Below are 20,296 nucleotides of genomic sequence, written 5' to 3'. Positions count from 1 at the left end.
TGGGGACACCTGATGTAAAATGGATGCTGTGATGGGGACACCTGATGTAAAGGGATGCTGTGATGGGGACACCTGATGTAAAGGGATGCTGTGATGGGGACCCCTGATGTAAAGGGATGCTGTGATGGGGACACCTAATGTAAAGGGATGCTGTGATGGGGACCCCTGATGTAAAGGGATGCTGTGATGGGGACACCTAATGTAAAGGGATGCTGTGATGGGGACCCCTGATGTAAAGGGATGCTGTGATGGGGACACCTAATGTAAAGGGATGCTGTGATGGGGACCCCTGATGTAAAGGGGCACTGTGATAGGGACACCTGATGTAAAGGGATGCTGTGATGGGGACCCCTGATGTAAAGGGGCACTGTGATAGGGACACCTGATGTAAAGGGGCGCTGTGATGGGGACACCTGATGTAAAGGGGCACTGTGATGGGGACACCTGATGTAAAGGGGCGCTGTGATGGGAACACCTGATGTAAAGAAGCACTGTGATGGGGAAAAATGGGGACTTGAGATTCGGACCTCGGCCCAAAGAAAATTTTAGTGACCGGACCTCCTTGAAATTGAATTCAAGACCCCTGGTGTATAATGACTCCTATGAATTATTTTAAATTGTATTATTTGTCTCGAAGTGATACCAATATCTGAAATGGAGACTTCCATACTTCCTCTCAGTTCTCCTCCACCAAATTTGGAACATCCCTTCTCCAATGTTCACTTAATTTACTTGTATCTAATAATGTATCTCTCAATAGATGCTTATACAAAGTTGAAGTTGACCCTTTTCCACTTTTTACCATTTGTTCCAGGCCTACTTCCATTATTTGCGGAGTTCCCCCCGGAAACTGGGCAAATAACGCATGAATAAGTTGCCTGTATCTGAAAAAATAACTCTCCGGGATGTTCTAGATCTCCCTCATTTCTGTAAATGAGGAAAACCCTTCCCCCTGTATTATTTGAGGTAACTTTTTTACCCCATATTTAGTCCAAGGTGCGGTAGTTCAGGATTTCTCCATAGTGGGGTATTTGGGGATAGATTGGTTTTCAAGTATCCCTCATTTACCATAGCCGCTTTCCATATTTTAACTGTTGTTCTCATTGAAGGGGTTAATTCTTGCCTCGATTTTAACCCCCTATATAATAGTCCCTGCAGTGCTTCTACTGATTGGACATAGTAGCGGAATCAAACACGTCAGGGTTCAACCATCTCCCCACCGTCACCAGCTGTGTAGCTAAATAATACTTGTGAAAATCTGGAAAATCCAACCCCCCCTGTTCTGCCGGTCTCATAAGTGTACTCAATTTAATTTAATTTAACTTATTTATTTGCACATATGAATGTAGAAAGCATTCCATGTTGTTGTACAAAAAAGCTTTTAGGTAACCATTGTGGGAAGTTCATATATATATATATATATATATATATATATATATATACAGGGAGTGCAGAATTATTAGGCAAATGAGTATTTTGACCACATCATCCTCTTTATGCATGTTGTCTTACTCCAAGCTGTATAGGCTTGAAAGCCTACTACCAATTAAGCATATTAGGTGATGTACATCTCTGTAATGAGAAGGTGTGTGGTCTAATGACATCAACACCCTATATCAGGTGTGCATAATTATTAGTCAACTTCCTTTCCTTTGGCAAAATGGGTCAAAAGAAGGACTTGACAGGCTCAGAAAAGTCAAAAATAGTGAGATATCTTGCAGAGGGATGCAGCACTCTTAAAATTGCAAAGCTTCTGAAGCGTGATCATCGAACAATCAAGCGTTTCATTCAAAATAGTCAACAGGGTCGCAAGAACCTTTTAGAAAAACCAAGGCGCAAAATAACTGCCCATGAACTGAGAAAAGTCAAGCGTGCAGCTGCCAAGATGCCACTTGCCACCAGTTTGGCCATATTTCAGAGCTGCAACATCACTGGAGTGCCCAAAACCACAAGATGTGCAATACTCAGAGACATGGCCAAGGTAAGAAAGGCTGAAAGACGACCACCACTGAACAAGACACACAAGCTGAAATGTCAAGACTGGGCCAAGAAATATCTCAAGACTGATTTTTCTAAGGTTTTATGGACTGATGAAATGAGAGTGAGTCTTGATGGGCCAGATGGATGGGCCCGTGGCTGGATTGGTAAAGGGCAGAGAGCTCCAGTCCGACTCAGACGCCAGCAAGGTGGAGGTGGAGTACTGGTTTGGGCTGGTATCATCAAAGATGAGCTTGTGGGGCCTTTTCGGGTTGAGGATGGAGTCAAGCTCAACTCCCAGTCCTACTGCCAGTTTCTGGAAGACACCTTCTTCAAGCAGTGGTACAGGAAGAAGTCTGCATCCTTCAAGAAAAACATGATTTTCATGCAGGACAATGCTCCATCACACGCGTCCAAGTACTCCACAGCGTGGCTGGCAAGAAAGGGTATAAAAGAAGAAAAACTAATGACATGGCCTCCTTGTTCACCTGATCTGAACCCCATGGAGAACCTGTGGTCCATCACCAAATGTGAGATTTACAAGGAGGGAAAACAGTACACCTCTCTGAACAGTGTCTGAGAGGCTGTGGTTGCTGCTGCACGCAATGTTGATGGTGAACAGATCAAAACACTGACAGAATCCATGGATGGCAGGCTTTTGAGTGTCCTTGCAAAGAAAGGTGGCTATATTGGTCACTGATTTGTTTGTGTTTTGTTTTTGAATGTCAGAAATGTATATTTGTGAATGTTGAGATGTTATATTGGTTTCACTGGTAAAAATAAATAATTGAAATGGGTATATATTTTTTTTTGTTAAGTTGCCTAATAATTATGCACAGTAATAGTCACCTGCACACACAGATATCCCCCTAAAATAGCTAAAACTAAAAACAAACTAAAAACTACTTCCAAAAATATTCAGCTTTGATATTAATGAGTTTTTTGGGCTCATTGAGAACATGGTTGTTGTTCAATAATAAAATTAATCCTCAAAAATACAACTTGCCTAATAATTCTGCACTCCCTGTATATACAGGAACTTAGGAAGAATCTTCATCTTTACCAAATTTATTCGTCCTAACAAGGACAGTGGTAACGTTATCCAAATCTTTAGTTTCCTCCTAAGTTCCTGTATCACCGGGTCTAAATTCAGTGCCCGGAAATCCTCAACTTGTCTGGATATTATTATGCCAAGGTATTTAAATTCCTTCACCCATTTCAATGGTATATATTCAAATTCACATTTAAACCCAACTGAAGAAAGGCAACAATCCTATTAATAGCGAACTTTCTGGGCTCACACCAGGAAACATATGCCTTCCAGATTCTGTAGTAGATGAGCCTGGAGGCCGGCTTCTTAGCATTAACCAGAGTGGTTAGGACTGGTCCCTTAGAGCCCACGTTTCCTCAGAATGTGGGTCTCAACAGCCAAACTGTCAAATTTAGACTTTGGCCCCATACACACGGGAAGATTTATCCGCGGATACGGTCCAACAGGCCGTTTCCGCGGATAAATCCTCTCGAGGATTTCAGCAGATTTTAATGCGATGGAGTGTACTCACCATCACATTGAAATCCGCGCCGAAATCCTCTGGCGATGACGTGTCGCGCCGTCGCCACGATTATGACGCGGCGACATGCGCGACGCTGTCATATAAGGAATTACACGCATGCGCCGAATCATTACGACGCATGCGGGGGATCCCTTCGGACGGATGGATCCGGTGAGTCTATACAGACCAGCGGATCCATCCGTTGGGATGGATTCCAGCAGATGGATTTGTTTGGCATGTCAGCAAATATTCGATCTGCTGGAATCCATCCCAGGGGAGAAATATCCGCGGAAACAGATCCGCTGGAGTGGACACACCATAGGATCTATCCGCTGAAACCCATTTGCTGGGATTTTTCAGCGGATGGATTCTATCGTGTGTACGGGGCCTTTCTCTTTCATCCATGGACGGACACAGCTTCCTTATACTCTTGACTGTAGGGGTTATGTTCTGTCTACTAGGAGAGGACTAGGCAGACATGTTAATGGTTAAAACATGTAATCTTTAGCACAGCTGAAACAGCCCCGCACTAAGCAGCTCAGTTTTTTTCTGCCTAGTAGAGAACGACCTGGCTCCCTTTGGGCCCGTGGTCCTACAGAAATTTTTATTTTAAACCTTTATTTTTTATTTTACTTTATTTTTGTTCCTGAGATCTTCTATGAACTGCCGGCTGGGCGACAGGCTGGATAATATAGATAGGAAAAACAAACCAAAAAATATTTTTGGAAAAAATACTGCGCTGAACCAAACAAAGTGATTGAAAAAATTGCTGCCAGTACCAAGAAATTGTAGATACAAAATTGGAAAAATGTTTAAATATGAGGTACGGCGCTAAAAAAATAATATTGATAATACCCAAAATACAATGTGACAGATTCAGGAAAATAAACAACATATTTGTGCAAAACAATTGTGAATAAAAAAACAATATTCAAAAAGTGGGCATATAAAATTGTATAAATTTGCACAAATAAGTGAACGTGATAATCAACTGAAAATAAAAAAACGAATAATAAAGTCCAAATAATCCTCAACTGAATGTGTATAAATCAGAGGAATTCTTCTTGTGTAAATATTGTGACTCAATGTTGGAACTGGACGTATACAGACGATCGAATCAATATTATTGACAATGCAGAGGCAAAGCCAGGAGCAGCCTCTGCATTGTCAATAATATTGATTAGATCGTCTATATACGTCCAGTTCAAACCTTGAGTCTTCAGGGAGACGTTAAACACCCCATGCACATACTGACCACTGACCGTGGTCACAGCTTCTGGTAAGGAGACTGCATCAACAACACTTTGGTGATCTTTTTGGTGGAAGGAGTATAAATTGTTTTGGCTTCACTGCACAATATTTACACAAGAAGAATTCCTCTGATTTATACACATTCAGTTGTGGATTATTGGGACTTTATTCTTAGTTTTTTATTTTCAGTTGATTATCACGTTCACTTATTTATGCATTTTTTTAGATTGTGCATATTTATACAATTTTATATGCCCACTTTTTGAATATTGTTTTTTATTCACAATTGTTTTGCACATATATGTTGTTTATTTTCCTGAATCTGTCACATTGTATTTTGGATAATATAGATCCTTGTCCCCCCAGTCCGGCCATCGAGCGCGAGCAGGCCTTAGCTACGCGCTGGGTCGGCCACGACATACCCCATTGCTCCAGGGGTGGCCGGTAAACGTTTTTTGCTCCAGGGCTCGCATATGCCCAGGCTGCATGCATCACAGTGAGCCGTGGCCGGCAGCTACTCCCTACTGCTCGGGTGTAGGTCTGTTAGGAAAGTGCCAGCAGTCCTCGCACGGGCGCGTAAGTACCTTTCCTCCTGTCTTGGCAGGATGGAACAGCTGGGCCTTCCTGAGGGGGGTCCATCTGGGTTTTTCTGGTCCTCCCTTTCTTCCCTTCCTGTGCCTCCCCTCCCTCCCTTGCATGGGCCTACTGTGACTGACCTGGGAGTTGTTTTCACTATCCTGTCTAGGGGCTTCCGGGTGTCCTGGGTCTGCTATCTCTGTGGGGGTCTGTCATGAGGGGGGTCCTCCATGCTGGGGCCACTACGTTTTCCATCCTTCTCCTCCGCCTCAGGGTTCCTCGGCGCAGTTTTTTTCATAATTTGGCGCCATTTTCTTGTGGCCGCGCTGCTGTTATTAGAAAGTGGCTGGCGACCATTTTCTTGTAGCCGCGCCATTGCGCAGGCAGCTAATGCGGGCGTCTATTTTCCAGGAGCTTGCGCTGTTTTTGTCTGAGGTGGCCGGCGGCCATTTTAGAGTGGTTTTGTTCTAAAGACCTCGGCCTCTAGTGCTACAGTGTCCTTAAAAATGGCACAAACAGCGCAGTTTACCTTACAGACTCTCAGACTCTCACTGTATACTACTGGAGGGTGGACCGCGGCGCTGTGCAGCTCTCTTGGTCAGGGTGGGGAGTTTCCTGGGATACCCCTCTTGGTCAGTACAGCTAGGAGGGTGGGCCTCTCTTATTTGTGTACCTTGTACCTTGACTATAGTCCCTAGGGCGGTCTGGTGAGCGGGTCAGTATGGCGTCAGAAGCTGGCGCTTCTTTCCCAGACATTCCACTGGTAACAACCGGTGCCCCTGCTCCTGCAGTCCCTGTGGACACTTGGTCAGTGGTCCTGGAATCTTTTGTTGCCAGGGTGGAAGCGATGTGTGCGCTCAAGGGGGGTAAAAAATGCCCCCTCGAGGGGCGTGGCCTGGACATGGCTGAGTGAGGCTGCTTCTTCATCGAGCTCCCGGCCTTGTCCTCCCCTATACCGGCCAAAACACCACTATATTAGGCATGCAATCGGCCAAAAAGCGTAGCATTAAAGCTACTACTCGGGTGACCAGATCCAGCGCTCCGTCCGGAGATTTGCACCGATACTTCCAACACCAACAGCGGATATCCCCGGGAGCCAGAGCAACGGCGCCACGCGGTGCGGCGCCTGCAGCCCGCACAGACACCCTGGAGCGTGGAGAGTGGTCTCTAGACCCACCGACACCGGACTTACCTTCAGGCTCTCGAGCACCACTGAGCCTTGCGGACCTTGGAATGGAATCCCCGTCCTCCTCCCCGGGGGGCTCCCCGGTGGAGAGAGAAATCCGGGCCCTGCTTGAGGCCCTGCCCACGCGCTCAGACATAGAGGCGCTGATCCTCAAACTAGAAGAGACACACCGTCGGGACTTCCAGGAGGTAAAGGCGGACGTATCATCCCTGGCGGAGAGGGTGACGTCGGGCGAGGCATCATTCACGGCCTTGGAGCAGCGGGTGGCGGGCCTGGAGAGGGCGAGAGATCATCATAGGGACACGGCGGTCGCCCTGCAGCTCCACCTGGAAGATGTGGAAGACCGAAGCCGCCGCAACAATTTGCGTCTACGGGGATTACCAGAGACGGTGGATGCGGAGACACTTGAAGGGAAACTCCAGGAGCTGTTCCGAGAGGTGCTGGGGGAGCCGCTGGAGGAGATCGAGATCGACAGGGCACACCGCGCTATGGGCCCCAGAATGGCGGAACAGGACAGGCCGCGAGACGTGATCTGCAGGCTCCTCAGATATGCCCAGAAGGAGCGCATAGTGCGAGGGGCATGGGAACACGAGGAGGTGACGGTGGAGGGAGCGCGGATCACGATATTGCCGGACCTATCCAGGGCAACACTCAGACGCAGGGCAATGCTCAGACCGGTCCTGGACCTGGCGAAGCAGCTCGGTTTTACCTACCGATGGGGTTACCCACTATCTGTCACCTTCCGGAAAGAAGGTACGGCCTACACCCTGATGACTCCGGCGGACCTACCGGGACTGTTCCGGTTTTTGGGAGCTGAACCGGTATCGGTGCCGGACTGGCTGCAGATCCTGCCGCGTACGATCGGAAGATCGGGGCCTTCCAACTACAGAGCAGCAGCACAGCCGAGACAGCGTAGACAGAACAGACGACGGCAAAGAGCACCATCGGGGAACGAGCTGCAGGGATAGCGTGAGTAGACCCTGCATGATGACCCACTGTTTGACCCCTCCTCTCCATGAAACTGACTGTTAACTACCATGTTCAGCCAGGCATACTTCTCTTCCCATCCACGTAGTCGGCCCTGGGCAAAGAAGGAACGGCCATAGACATTGTTGAGGCCTACCCATTCACCCACTCAGATCCCACTACGGTTGTTCAATGTTTAGTGGAGGGTGGGGGATGGCAACTAACCCCTGTAGGCCACACAAATATGCCCGGGCTGCAGAGACCCCTTGCCTGACCTGAAGCTGAGGATCCCCTGCCGAGGTGATGAGAACACTCGCCCTCCTATCCCCACCTGACGAACGGGGTGTCCCCCACTCTCCCGCCCCACTAATGGGCACGTTGGCTGTAAGCGGGCCCGGAATGTCGTTTTGACACATGACCCCCTTCTCCCTGGACATGAGCCCGAACTGCCGGGGCCGGTTGGCTGTCGGATTCTCTTTCCTCCCCCCGCGCCAAGTAGGTCCGAGGGGGAGGGGGGGAGTGCATGGACTCTGCTTGGTCCTGGAAATGGCCCCCCATGTTGAACCCACGCCCGATTTTTGATGTTAAGCGGGGGGTGGGGGAAGGCAACCAACCCTTGTAGGCCACATGCACATACACAATGTGAGGGGGCCCCCGGACCGGTTGGAGATTGGCGCTCCCCTGCTGAGGAAACAGATCCTCTCACCCTTATGCCCCCGGCGGGGGGACGGGTGCTCCCTCGTACTCCCACCCCGCGGGGGGGGTCGTGAAACGACTCGCCCATGTTGGTAACGGGACAAGTGGACACTACACAACAGTCTCCCCTTCAGTGACACTTGAAGCTGCTTCCCGGTGGGGGGGGGGGGAGGGGGCTCCCCGCCTTCTGACCAACGGGTATGCAGAGACGTAGCTGAGCCCTCTAGTGGCCAGGGCGAAAGCCATACGGGGGTGAGCGGGGGGGACCTGAAGGATGAGAGGGGGACACAATGACACCGGGGAACGCTCGGAAGCTGGGAGAGGGAATGCTGAGCGGCTGCTCGAGCTGGTGGGGGAATCTTTCACTGGGGGGAGAATACCTCGGTGGTCTCCCTGTGCCTTATTGGACGGGACGAGGAGAGAAGGAGAGGTAGTGTTATTTAAAATAAAGGGGAGGGGAGATGGCATGGATCACCACCAATATGCCAGTTCTAGTTAGAAACAGCACCATGTACATAGAGCACACCAGAGGGGCCCCCCTCACAAGGGGATTAATATCACTTCGTGCTGAGGATTGGAATACAATGCTCTGTTATCTTTGAATTGCTATGATCCATGTGGTGCTGTGTTGTTCCGTTATGCTTGGTTATAATATATTATGAATACTCTGTTGTTGTATTGCACCTGAAATGTTTGATGACTTAGATTGCACTGTCAACTTGGGCCCCAACAACAACTATGGTCGGGGGGGGGGGGGGACGGGGACTCGGGAGCTCGCCTCTACAGACACTGTCCTACCCACCTACCCACTTAGGCCTGCGTTCGATTCCCAGTCTTCTTATAGCTGGAGAGCGCCTTTAGCTGTTTAAGCTAACTTAGACTCTTTCTCTTTAGCCACACACTCTGTAGGTGGCTTCCTAACTTGAATCTTCCTTTTCCCCTACTCCCCCCCACCCTCACTGTACTCCTTTACACCCTACCCCCCTATACCAGAGGGGACACTCCCCCACCCCACATCTCCCTACCCCCCGCAGATCCAGGGGGACACACCCCCCTCCGAGTTCGCGAGCATGGACAGGCTGACAGTGGTGTCACTAAACGCCAAAGGCCTGAACATCCCAGAAAAGAGGAGAATGCTCCTAGGTGATATGCGTCGCTTAGGCGCAGACGTGGTATTGTTACAGGAGACGCATTTTAAGGAAGGGAACGTGCCTATACTGAAAAGCAGGCAATATCCCACTGTGTACCACTCAAAATACGCGGCAGCAAAATCCAGGGGAGTCTCCATAATGCTCTCAGCTAGAGTTCCCTGGTCGTATGAAGATGCTAGATTAGACACGGAGGGACGATTTCTGTTCCTGAAGGGCAGAATTGGACAGGTTCAGGTCACTATAGCGAACCTCTACGCCCCAAACGAGCGCCAAGATACTTTCCTATCCAGACAACTAAAACAGTTAATAAGATTCGCAGAGGGACAAATAATTATAGGAGGCGACCTTAACATTCCTTTAATTCCTGAAGAGGACACCTCGACGGGACTCTCCTCTGCCTCTAGAGACTCCCGTAAACGCATACACACGACGCTACACTCGGCACAGCTGGTGGACGCCTGGCGCCTTCTCCACCCTGGAGAGAAGGACTATACCTTCTACTCCAAACCCCATACATCCTATTCCAGGATTGACTACTTCCTGATACCCCACAGACATCTTTCGGCGGTGGAGGAGGTGTCGATAGGATCGATAACTTGGTCCGATCACGCACCGGTCACGCTAGTATATGCCCTGACAGACGCACAGACGGCCCAGACACGTCCCTGGCGACTTAATGAGAGCCTGCTACAGGATGCTGATACCATGACAGAGGTAGTGGAGGAGATGAGGCATTATTTTGACTCTAACATCACACAAGACAGTGATGCGGGAGTGATCTGGGAAGCCCACAAGGCGGTCGTAAGGGGGATTTTAATCAAACATGGGGCCAGACTGAAGAGACAGAGAACAGACCAACTCAACAAACTGCTCGATAAGTTAAAGCTACTAGAAATCCGACATAAGCAGTCCCAGACACCCCAAACGAACTCGGAACTAAACACCACTCGCACACAGATCACGGATCTGCTACATTTCAAGGCCAAAGCGGCGATACAGATATGTAGGCGACATGGCTACGAATCGGGCGATAAATGCGGAAGAATGTTGGCGCGAGCGCTCCGTACACAAAATGCAACATCATACATACCGCACATAGTTACACGCGAAGGTCGGAAGGTCTCCACCCCTCAACAGATTACCCAGGAATTTAAAAATTTTTACACAAACCTATATAACCTCCCAGGCCCAATCCCAGAACTTGACCCGAACCAGACGAGGGAGTATTTGAACTCCTCCAGCATGCCGACCTTAACAACAGAAATGAGGGAAGAGCTGGAGGAGCCAATTACCCTATCAGAGATACAGATAGCACTAAAATCCTCCAAACCAGGGAAGGCCCCGGGCCCAGACGGCCTTACGGCCACATACTACAAGACCCTGCTGCCATCTCTGGGGAACCATTTGGTGAGCCTGTTCAATACCTTGGGGTCAGAGAGCGCGTTCCATATTTCCACTCTGCAGGCGCAAATAGCAGTGATCCATAAAGAGGGTAAAGACCCGGGTCAGTGCGGCAGTTATCGACCCATTTCACTGCTAAACACTGACATAAAGCTATTCACAAAAGTGATCGCCACGAGAATTCAGAAGTATCTCCCTGGTCTTGTTCACCTGGATCAAGTGGGATTCGTCCCAACCAGGGAGGCCAGGGACAATACGACCAAGGTATTGAACCTACTCCACGTGGCTAATAAAACAAAAGTCCCCTGTGTCTTTGTAGGAACAGACGCCGAAAAGGCATTCGACCGGGTGAGCTGGAGCTTCTTGTTCGCCACCCTGGGTCACGTAGGGATAGGTCAGAAAATGATGAGATGGATTACAGCGGCCTATACAAAACCAACGGCCAGGGTAAGAGCAAATGGAACGCAGTCGGACTCGTTTCCGATCGCGAATGGGACCAGACAGGGATGCCCGCTGTCACCCCTTCTATTCGCCCTGACGCTGGAACCCTTCCTACGGCAAATACGGCGGAACCCAAATATCACGGGAATAGAGATTGGAAACAACCAATACAAAGTCTCAGCCTATGCTGATGACATGCTGTTCTCCCTGACTAACCCGTCGACGTCCCTTCCAAATTTGATGTGTGAATTTGAATCATATGGCAAGCTGTCGAACCTAAAAATTAACCTGTCAAAGTCAGAGGCGATGGGGGTGGGAATTTCTCAACCACTACTGACCCGACTCAAACAAAGCTTTCACCTAAAATGGACGGACACAGCACTAACGTACTTAGGAACAAGGATCCCGCCACGACTATCTAACATATTCCAACTTAATTTCCCTCCTTTACTTAAGACAGTCCAACAACTGTTGAACCGCTGGACCGTTGGATTACATTCCTGGTTCGGTAGGTGCAACATTCTGAAGATGTCCATTCTGCCCAAATTTGTGTACTTATTGCAAGCCCTACCTGTGCATGTCCCCTCAGAGTTTTTTAAGCAAACACAGGCCGCGTTTGGGACTTTCTTGTGGGCAGGGAAGCGTTCCCGAGTAAACAAAGCTGTCCTCTCATTACCTAAATTATGTGGTGGCCTTGCCATGCCAAACATACGTACGTATTATCATGCAGCACAGTTAAACCGTCTTATAGACTGGAACCGACACAGCTCGCTCAAACTGTGGCCACAATTAGAGCAGGCACAAAGTAGCATCATGCTACGACGTGCTCCGTGGTGCCGTGCCCGACAACAAACCGACATACAGCATCATCCACTGATAGGGAATACCATCAAGGTATGCGCGAGGCTGTTAGAGCAGTACCACCTGACAACGGAGACCTCACTGCTACGCCCAATTTTGGGCAGCCCAAACTTTACACCGGGACTCAGAGACGCCAAATTTGTTGCACTCCGTGACTCGGGGACTTTTCAGGCCGCACACTTCAGTGAGATGGGTAGGTGGAAGTCGTCAACCCAGCTGATGGACCAGTTTGGTCAATATCAGCTGGACTTTATGAGAGCAGGCCAGCTGGACCACTTCCTCAGAACCATTCCCCCACCACCCACCGGACAGACTCTTACGACTTTGGAGGAGTTGTGCGAGGAGTCAGGAGTGTTACCCCACGCCCTGTCCTTACTACATACGCTGCTGGTGACCCCCGTAGAAGGGTATCAGGTTCCTAGCCTTGACAGATGGGAACAAGACTTGGGCTATCAGCTAACACCCGCTAAGAGACAGCAGATACTCACATTTACACATAAGTCATCAATTTGCACCAAAGTCCAGGAGACCAATTATAAACTGCTGACAAGGTGGTACAGAACACCAGACCTACTGCACAAACTCTTTCCGGACACATCGGACCTCTGCTGGAGGTGCCGATCAGACAAGGGGACACTAATGCATATCTTTTGGTCTTGCCCACTCCTCAAGTCGTTCTGGGAGGGAGTAAGACGAATTACACAAAGATTCACGGAACGCGAGGTCCCAGATGACCCAGCGTACTTCCTACTCCATGCAACCTCTACCCCAGCGAAGGTATACAAAAAGTCGGTGGTGCGCCACCTACTAGACGCAGCTAAGGCCTGTGTCCCCCTATGCTGGAAATCCTCCAATCCACCGACGGTTGCCATGTGGCTGCGGAAGGTAGATGAGATAGGGCGGATGGAAGATCTAGTCCTGTCAAAACAAGATAGGGGTGAACTCTACTCCCAGACCTGGCAATTATGGGCTATATTTAAATACTCCGAAGAGGGCCAGGCCCTCAGAGGAGAACCGCTGTCACCCCCTGATCAGAGCCTGCCCTCACACCTGGACACGCGACCCTGACGGCAAAAACCGCCAAGACAAAAAGAAACCGATGGACAGAGATGCTGGTCCATGCTCGCGAACCTCCCCCCCCCCCCCCCCCCCCACACTCCCTGATCCAATACTGAAATACCTATCCTTATACCTCTCTTCACCCTCTACCCCTGTACTTTTCTATCTCTCCCTTCTTTGTCTCGGGACTGCTCGCTGAGCAGCACCCAGATCTCTATTTCTATTTTCCTATACTTTACTACACTTAGAAAACGGAAATGGTGGAGGACTGGCACACGGTTCCATAGTTCCCGGCAGCAGAAAGACACCACGGAAGCACAGAAGGAGATGGGGGGCTAGCTTTGGAACTGGGGGCGGTGATACGGGGCGGGTGGCATATAGCCTTCCGTGCCGTGCGCTGCCACACCCAGCCGGGGGAGATGTTTCCACGGACAGTTTTAGAGTATTTACGAAACTTTCCTCTCATGTAACTGCCATGTCTTATATGTATGCCTCCATATGACAACTGTTGTACTGTTTATTTGCTGTGGTCCTTGTGGGCCGGTCTTCTATTTTGTATAAATAAAAAATTTAAAAAAAAAAAAAAAAAATGCCCCCTCCCCCATCGTCTCCCATGGATAGCTCTGACTCTGACTTGGGCCCGGCTGCGGCCCAGGGCCCTAGTTCTGAGGTATCAGAGGATGCGAACCGAGACTTTTCAGACAGTGAAGACTGCAGGTCCGGGTCAGCGCAAGACAAGGCACTAGTTGGAGCTCTTATCACTGCAGTGCGGGATACTCTTAAAATAGAGGATACTGCTGGTACTTCTGCCAATGGGTCAGTCCCTTTTGGGTCCCACAAGCAGTTGTTTCCTTATGTGACCATTTTGATAAGTTCATAGACAAGGAATGGAAACGGCCGCCGGGGACATTTGTGGTCTCTAAGGCCCCATACTCACGACCAAACATGTCTGCTGAAACTGGCCCGCAGGCCAGTTTCAGCAGACATGTTTGGTCGTGTGTGGGCGCGAGCGGGCCGAATTCCAGCAAACATTTGCCCGCCGGGCCTTTTCCCAGCAGACAAATATTCCTGGACTTGTTTTAAAACAGCCCGCTGGAATTCAGCCCGCTCGGACATGTACGGTCGTCAGTACAGACCTACCGTACATGTCCAGGCGCCCGCCGTCCCTCGCATGCGTCGAATGACTTCGACGCATGCGTGGAAGCATTTTAAAGGCGGGCCGCCCACGTCGCCGCGTCATTGTCGCGGCGACACCGCGTCATCGACGCGGCGACACCGCGGACACGCCCCGCGTATTGTTTACGCGCGGACTTCTGTACGATGGTGTGTACAACCATCGTACAGAAGCCCTCTGGCAGACATGTATGGTGAAAACGGTCCGACGGACCGCTTTCACCATACATGTTTGTCCGTGTGTACCCGGCCTTAGCGTTTGGCGGTCCGTTACCCTTTTGAGGAGAGCCTTTTAAAAAAGTGGGCTTCTCCCCTGACCGTGGACCCCCTAGTGTCTAGGTTGAACAAGGCAACCACAATTCCGGTTGAGGGAATCCCTGCATTTAAGGACCCTGCTGACAGGAGGTCCGAAGCGGTGGGTCGGTCCCTGTTCTCTATGCTGTGTTCAGCATTGCGGCCTATTTTAGCTACGGCACTGGTGTCTCAGACACTTACTGAATGGGCAAGACTATTGCACCAGGAGCTGATAGAGCATCATGCTTCTCCAGGCTGTGTGGAACTAGCTGACCAGTTAGGGCATGGACTCGTGTATGTCTGCGACGCTGCACTGGATGCAGCTCCCTTTATCTCGAGAGTGGTGGTTCTGCAGCGCCTGATTTGGCTTAAGCTGTGGTGGATTTGCCTTTCCGGGGCGGGAGACTTTTGGGCTCCTCCCTGGATGACATTATTAAGGATGACACTGGGGATAAGAGCACACTCTCCCCCCCCCCCCCCAATGCAGAAAGGGGAAGGAGCCACGCCGCAGACCAGGGCCCTCTTTTTCCACTCAAAGCAGTGTTTTCATCATTTGGGTCCCACAGGAAGGCGCCCTCAGACCGACAAAGGGCCTGCTGGTGGTCAAAAGCGTCCCTGGGTTTGCATGCCTGCGGACAAATCTATGACAACATGAAGGTTTGCCCCGCCCAACTCTCGGGTGGGGGGACGTCTGAATGAGTTTGCAGGTCGGTGGACCGCCCTGATTTCCGACCAGTGGGTCTGCAAAGTGGTTTCATCAGGGTACAAGATAGAGTTTCTCTCTCGTCTACCAAACAGGTTCTTTTCATCAAACCTTCCCCCTCCTTCCGGCTCGTCTTGGACGCCCTATTTGGGGCAGTGCAGTACTTGTTAAGCTACGGGGTATTCATACCCGTGCCACTGAGGGAGAGGTATCGGGTTTTCTACTCGAACCTGTTTGTGGTCCCGAAGAAGGATGGGGTCCTGGGCCTCAAGGCTCTCAATGCCTTTGTAAAGGTTCGGTAGTTCAGGATGAAATTGGTTTGCTCTGTGGGCGCTGCACTCCATCTGGGGGATTTTCTGGTGTCCCTGGACATCAAGGATGCATACTTGCATGTCCCCATTTATGTCGGGCATCAAAGATTTCTGCGCTTTGCAGTCAGGGACGATCACTACCAATTTGTAGCTCTCCCTTTTGGCCTGGCATCGGCACCAACGGTTTTTACCAAGATGCTTGCTCCAATCTTGGCCCTGCTGAGACAGCAAGGAATCGCTATCGTGGGCTACTTGGACGATCTGCTTTAAGCTATAAATTAGAGGATGTGGCTATAGCTAGCCAGACCCTCCGAGAATTTGGTTGGGTGCTGAATTTCCAGAAGTCGGTGTTGATTCTAGACTCCTCGGAGTCTTTTTCTTCCCTTGGAAAAATTGCAGACCCTTCATATGGCGGTGAAGCTGTTGGTCTCCCGCATACGAGTCCTCAGTCTCATGGTAGCCTCCTTCGAGGACTCGGCTGAGATCTCCAGCTCTCCATGCCGGAAAGTCGTTCCTTCCCTTCCACTGGATGGTGATCACGAAGGACGCCAGTCTGACCGGTTGGGGAGTCTGGGGTGTTCAGTCGAACAAGGTCGTTGGACACAGGAAGAATCTCGCCTGCCTATCAATGTACTGAAACTACGGGCAATCTGGCTGTGCCTCTCCACATGGTCGCAAAGCCTACAGGGGCATCCAGTCGGGATCCAGTCAGTCAACGCCACGACGGTGGCGTATGTCAACCATCAAGGAGGAACAAGAAGCGTGGGGGCAGCCTCAGAAGTCTCTTGCATCTTGAGGTGGGCAGAGAGGAGCGTTCCGGCTCTCTCAGCCATATACATTCCGGGCGTAGACAACTGGCAAGCGGACTATCTAAGTTGCCAGACGCTGGACCAAGGTGAACGGTCGCTACACATGGATGTTTTTCACCAACTTTGCCTACGGTGGGGCAAGCCATACGTGGATCTCCTGGCCTCTCGAATCAATCGAAAGGTGTCAAAATTTGTGGCCAGGTCCAAAGATCCTTGGGCGGACGTGACAGACGTGTTGGTGGCCCCATGGGGACAGTGTTGGCTAATATATGCTTTTCCCCCACTGAAACTGCTTCCGAGGGGATCCCGATGATCCTAATTGCCCCAGATTGGCCTCTGCATCCTTGGTACGCCGACCTGGTGAAACTGGTGGCGGATTCTTCCTTTGCGACTGCCATTGCGGGAGGACCTTTTGTCACAAGGTCCCATTCTTTATCCTGCTTTACAGTCGCTGGCTTTAATGGCATGGCTGTTGAAAGCCAGGTACTGAGAGACCGAGGCCTGTCGGATTCGGTCATTTCCACCATGTTGAGAGCACGGAAATCTTCTTCTAGGAAGATTTACCATTGCACATGGAAGGCCTACACCTCTTTGTGTGAAGAGATGAAGTGTAATCCTCGTACATATTCGATTTCTAGGATCCTGCTGTTTCTGCAGCGTGGTGTGGATCAGAAACTTGCCTTAGGCACCATTTAAGGGACAGATTTCAGCCTTGGCTGTTTTCTTTCAATGTCCTTTGGCATCCCACTCACTTGTGAGTAAGTTCGTTCAAGGGGTGAGTCATGTTGCTCCTCCGGTTCGACCACCGCTACCTCTGTGGGATTTGAACCTGGTGCTCTCGGTTCTTCAGAAGCCTCCCTTTGAGAACATCAGAGAAATTCCTCTTCTGACACTCTCTCAGAAAGTGGCCAACTAGACTACAATGGCTCAGTAAGATATCAGAAATCCAACAAATGGAAAACCTTACTATGATTATGAAAGAACAGGAGGACAAATACCAACAAATTTGGGCCCCTTACATTATATATAGGCAGCAACTGGGATACCGGGGGGGGGGGGGGGGGGGGGGGGTGGAGGAGATTGTTAGAGGTGTTTTTTTTTTTCGTTTCTCTTTTTCTTTTAAAGTCCTGTCCTACCCCCAAATTCTTGGGGCAAGCTTTTGAAGGGAGGTGGGATAACCAGGGGGGGGGGGGGGGGGTCCCAGGTTAATAAAAATGAAATTAACAAAGATAAAAGTATTAAAAGTAAAAACGATACAATTATCGGATATGGTTACAATTGGAGAGAAGGAGGAAGTAGGGAGGTGGAATGTTGATGACCATTCGTGTACATATATTTTCTTTATTATTGTCTCAGTAGCTGTGACTCTGATGATTGGCTCAGAGTAAGCAATATAAACAAAGAGAAGATGTTACGAGTAAAATAAAAGAATCATTGTATAGCTGTACTATATGAAATGTTGTTTTGTTATCTTTGTGAAAGAAAAGATTTAAAAATAAAGAATTTATAAAAAATAAAAAAAAAATAAAGTGGACTTTTGAGTGGCCATTACGTCTTTCAGACGGTTTCTGAGTTGGCGGCCTTGTCTTGTAAGTCCCTCTACTTAGTCCTACATAGGGATAAAGCGGTGCTACGCCCACAGCCTTCTTTTCTTCTGAAAGTGGTTTCAGCTTTTCATCTGAATGAGGACGTTGTACTTTCATCCTTGTGTCCTCGGCCGTCACATCCCAAGGAAGCTGCGTTACATTCCCTAAACGTGGTACGTGCTCTAAGGGTGTATCTGTTTGCTACGGCTCCGTTTCGTAGGTCAGACTTACTGTTTGTTTCGGTGTCTGGTCCAAAGAAAGGCCTGGCAGTCTTGTCGACCATCATTTCCCGGTGGATCAGTCAGATCGTGATTCAGGCTTATGCCCTATAAGTGCGGGCACCACCCTTTATTGTCACGGCGCATTCGACCAGGGCAATTGGTGCTTCCTGGGCTTTCCGACATCAAGCGTCTGTCTCACAGTTGTGTAAGGCGGCCACCTGGTCGTCAGTTCACACCTTCACTAAATTTTATAAGGTTGATGTAAGTGCATTTTGGGATGCTTGCTTTGGCCGCAAAGTTTTGCAGGCGGCAGTTTAAAGTTACATCTCCTCCGTTGAGGAGTTCTGGTGTGTTAGGCCATGGACGAAAGAGAAAATAGTATTTTTTGTACTCACCGTAAAATACTTTTCTCTGAAGTCCATGGACGGACACAGCACCCACCCCTCTTTTTTTTGAGTTTGTACAGCTTTTTGACGAACTGAGCTGCTTAGTGCAGTGTGAGGGGTTATGACCAGAGGAACCACCCCCTGGGCGGGGCTGTTTCAACTGTGCTAAAGATTGCATGTTTTAACCATTAACATGTCTGCCTAGTCCTCTCCTAGTAGACGGAACATAACCCCTACAGTCAAGAGTATAAGGAAGCTGTGTCCATCCATGGACTTCAGAGAAAAAGGATTTTACAGCGAGTACAAAAAATCCAATTTGTAAGGCAGGATGGAATATTGGACCCTGCGATAGTAGGTCTGGGCGTAATGGAGGAACCCAAGGTCTTCCTACTGCCATCCTTACGACTTTTGCGTACCAGGGTCTCCTGGGCCAAGCCTAGGCGACCAAAATCACAGACTTTCCTTCTTTCTTGACTCCCTGAAGGAATCGTGGGAGAAGCGTAACTGGAGGGAACGCATAAATTGGGGAATACTGATCCCATGAGATTGTCAGGGCATCTGACCCTTGATCATAGGGATATATTGTTCTTGACACAAAGCTGTCGGGTTTTGCATTGAACCTGGAAGCCAACAGGTACACATCTGGGGTTCCCCATTTCTGACATATGATTTGAAACATGTCAGGGTGTAGAGACCATTTTCCTGGACTCAGTTGCTGGCTGCTTAAAAAATCCGCCTGCCGATTTTCTACCCCTGGAATGAAGACCGCAATAGGCGAGGAATATGCCTTTCTGCCCAGGCCAAGATGTGATTCGCCTCTTTTTGGACATCCAGACTTCTGGTGCCTCCTTGGTGATTGATATAGGCCGCGGCCGTAGCATTGTCGGACTGAACCCGAACAGGCCAGTCTTGCAGTCTGTGAGACCAAACTTTGAGGGCCAAATAAATTGCCCGAATCTCCAGAATGTTGATGGGTAGGAGCTTTTCGGCCCCGGACCACTTCCCCTGGGCAGATGCTTCTTCTAGCAGTGCCCCCCCAGCCCAGAAGGCTGGCGTCTGTGGTCACCACTTTCCAGGTAACTGGAGTGAAGGATTTTCCTTCTGACAGATTTTGGGGAGCAACCACCAATTGAGGCTCTGACGAACCCCTGGAGATAAGATCATAGGAAAATCCAGGGCCTGAACATCTTTGTTCCAAGCGGACAGAATTCCGCCCTGTAACGGTCTTGAGTGAAACTGGGCGTAAGGGACAGCCTCAAATGAGGCTACCATCTTTCCCAATAAACTCATGCATAGATCAGTGATTCTCAACTCCAGTTCTCAAGGCGCCCCAACAGGTCATGTTTTCAGGCTTCCCATTATTTTGCACAGGTGATTTAATCAGTTTCACTGCCTTAGTAATTACCACAGCCGTTTCATCTGAGGGAAATCCTGAAAACATGACCTCTTGGTGCGCCCTGAGGACTGGAGTTGAGAAATGCTGGCATAGATGGATGGAAGGTCTTCTTTTTGCCTTTACCACTCGGACCAAGTTGCCTATGGCTTTTGCCTTTGGCTTGGGAAGTACTACCTTGCTTAGGGACGTGTCTATAATCATGTCCAAGCCTTTTTTGAGGCTGCAAGGAAGATTTCTTCAGATTAAGGACCCAGCCTAGGTACTCTAAATATTCCACTGTGCTGTGCACATTGTGGCCC

The 20,296-nt window shown here is 49.5% G+C and overlaps 1 protein-coding gene across 3 annotated transcripts in view; it reads left to right on the top strand.

Moving 5' to 3' along the window:
• DBH (dopamine beta-hydroxylase) overlaps nt 1–20,296 on the top strand; it is a 158,038-nt gene that overhangs the window by 20,076 nt on the left and 117,666 nt on the right. The window lies entirely within an intron of this gene.

This window comes from Rana temporaria, chromosome 9, assembly GCF_905171775.1.
Source record: "Rana temporaria chromosome 9, aRanTem1.1, whole genome shotgun sequence".
Lineage (NCBI taxonomy): Eukaryota > Metazoa > Chordata > Amphibia > Anura > Ranidae > Rana > Rana temporaria.
The sequence above is the reverse complement of the archived record's forward strand: the minus strand, read 5'-3'. Positions and strand labels throughout refer to the sequence as shown.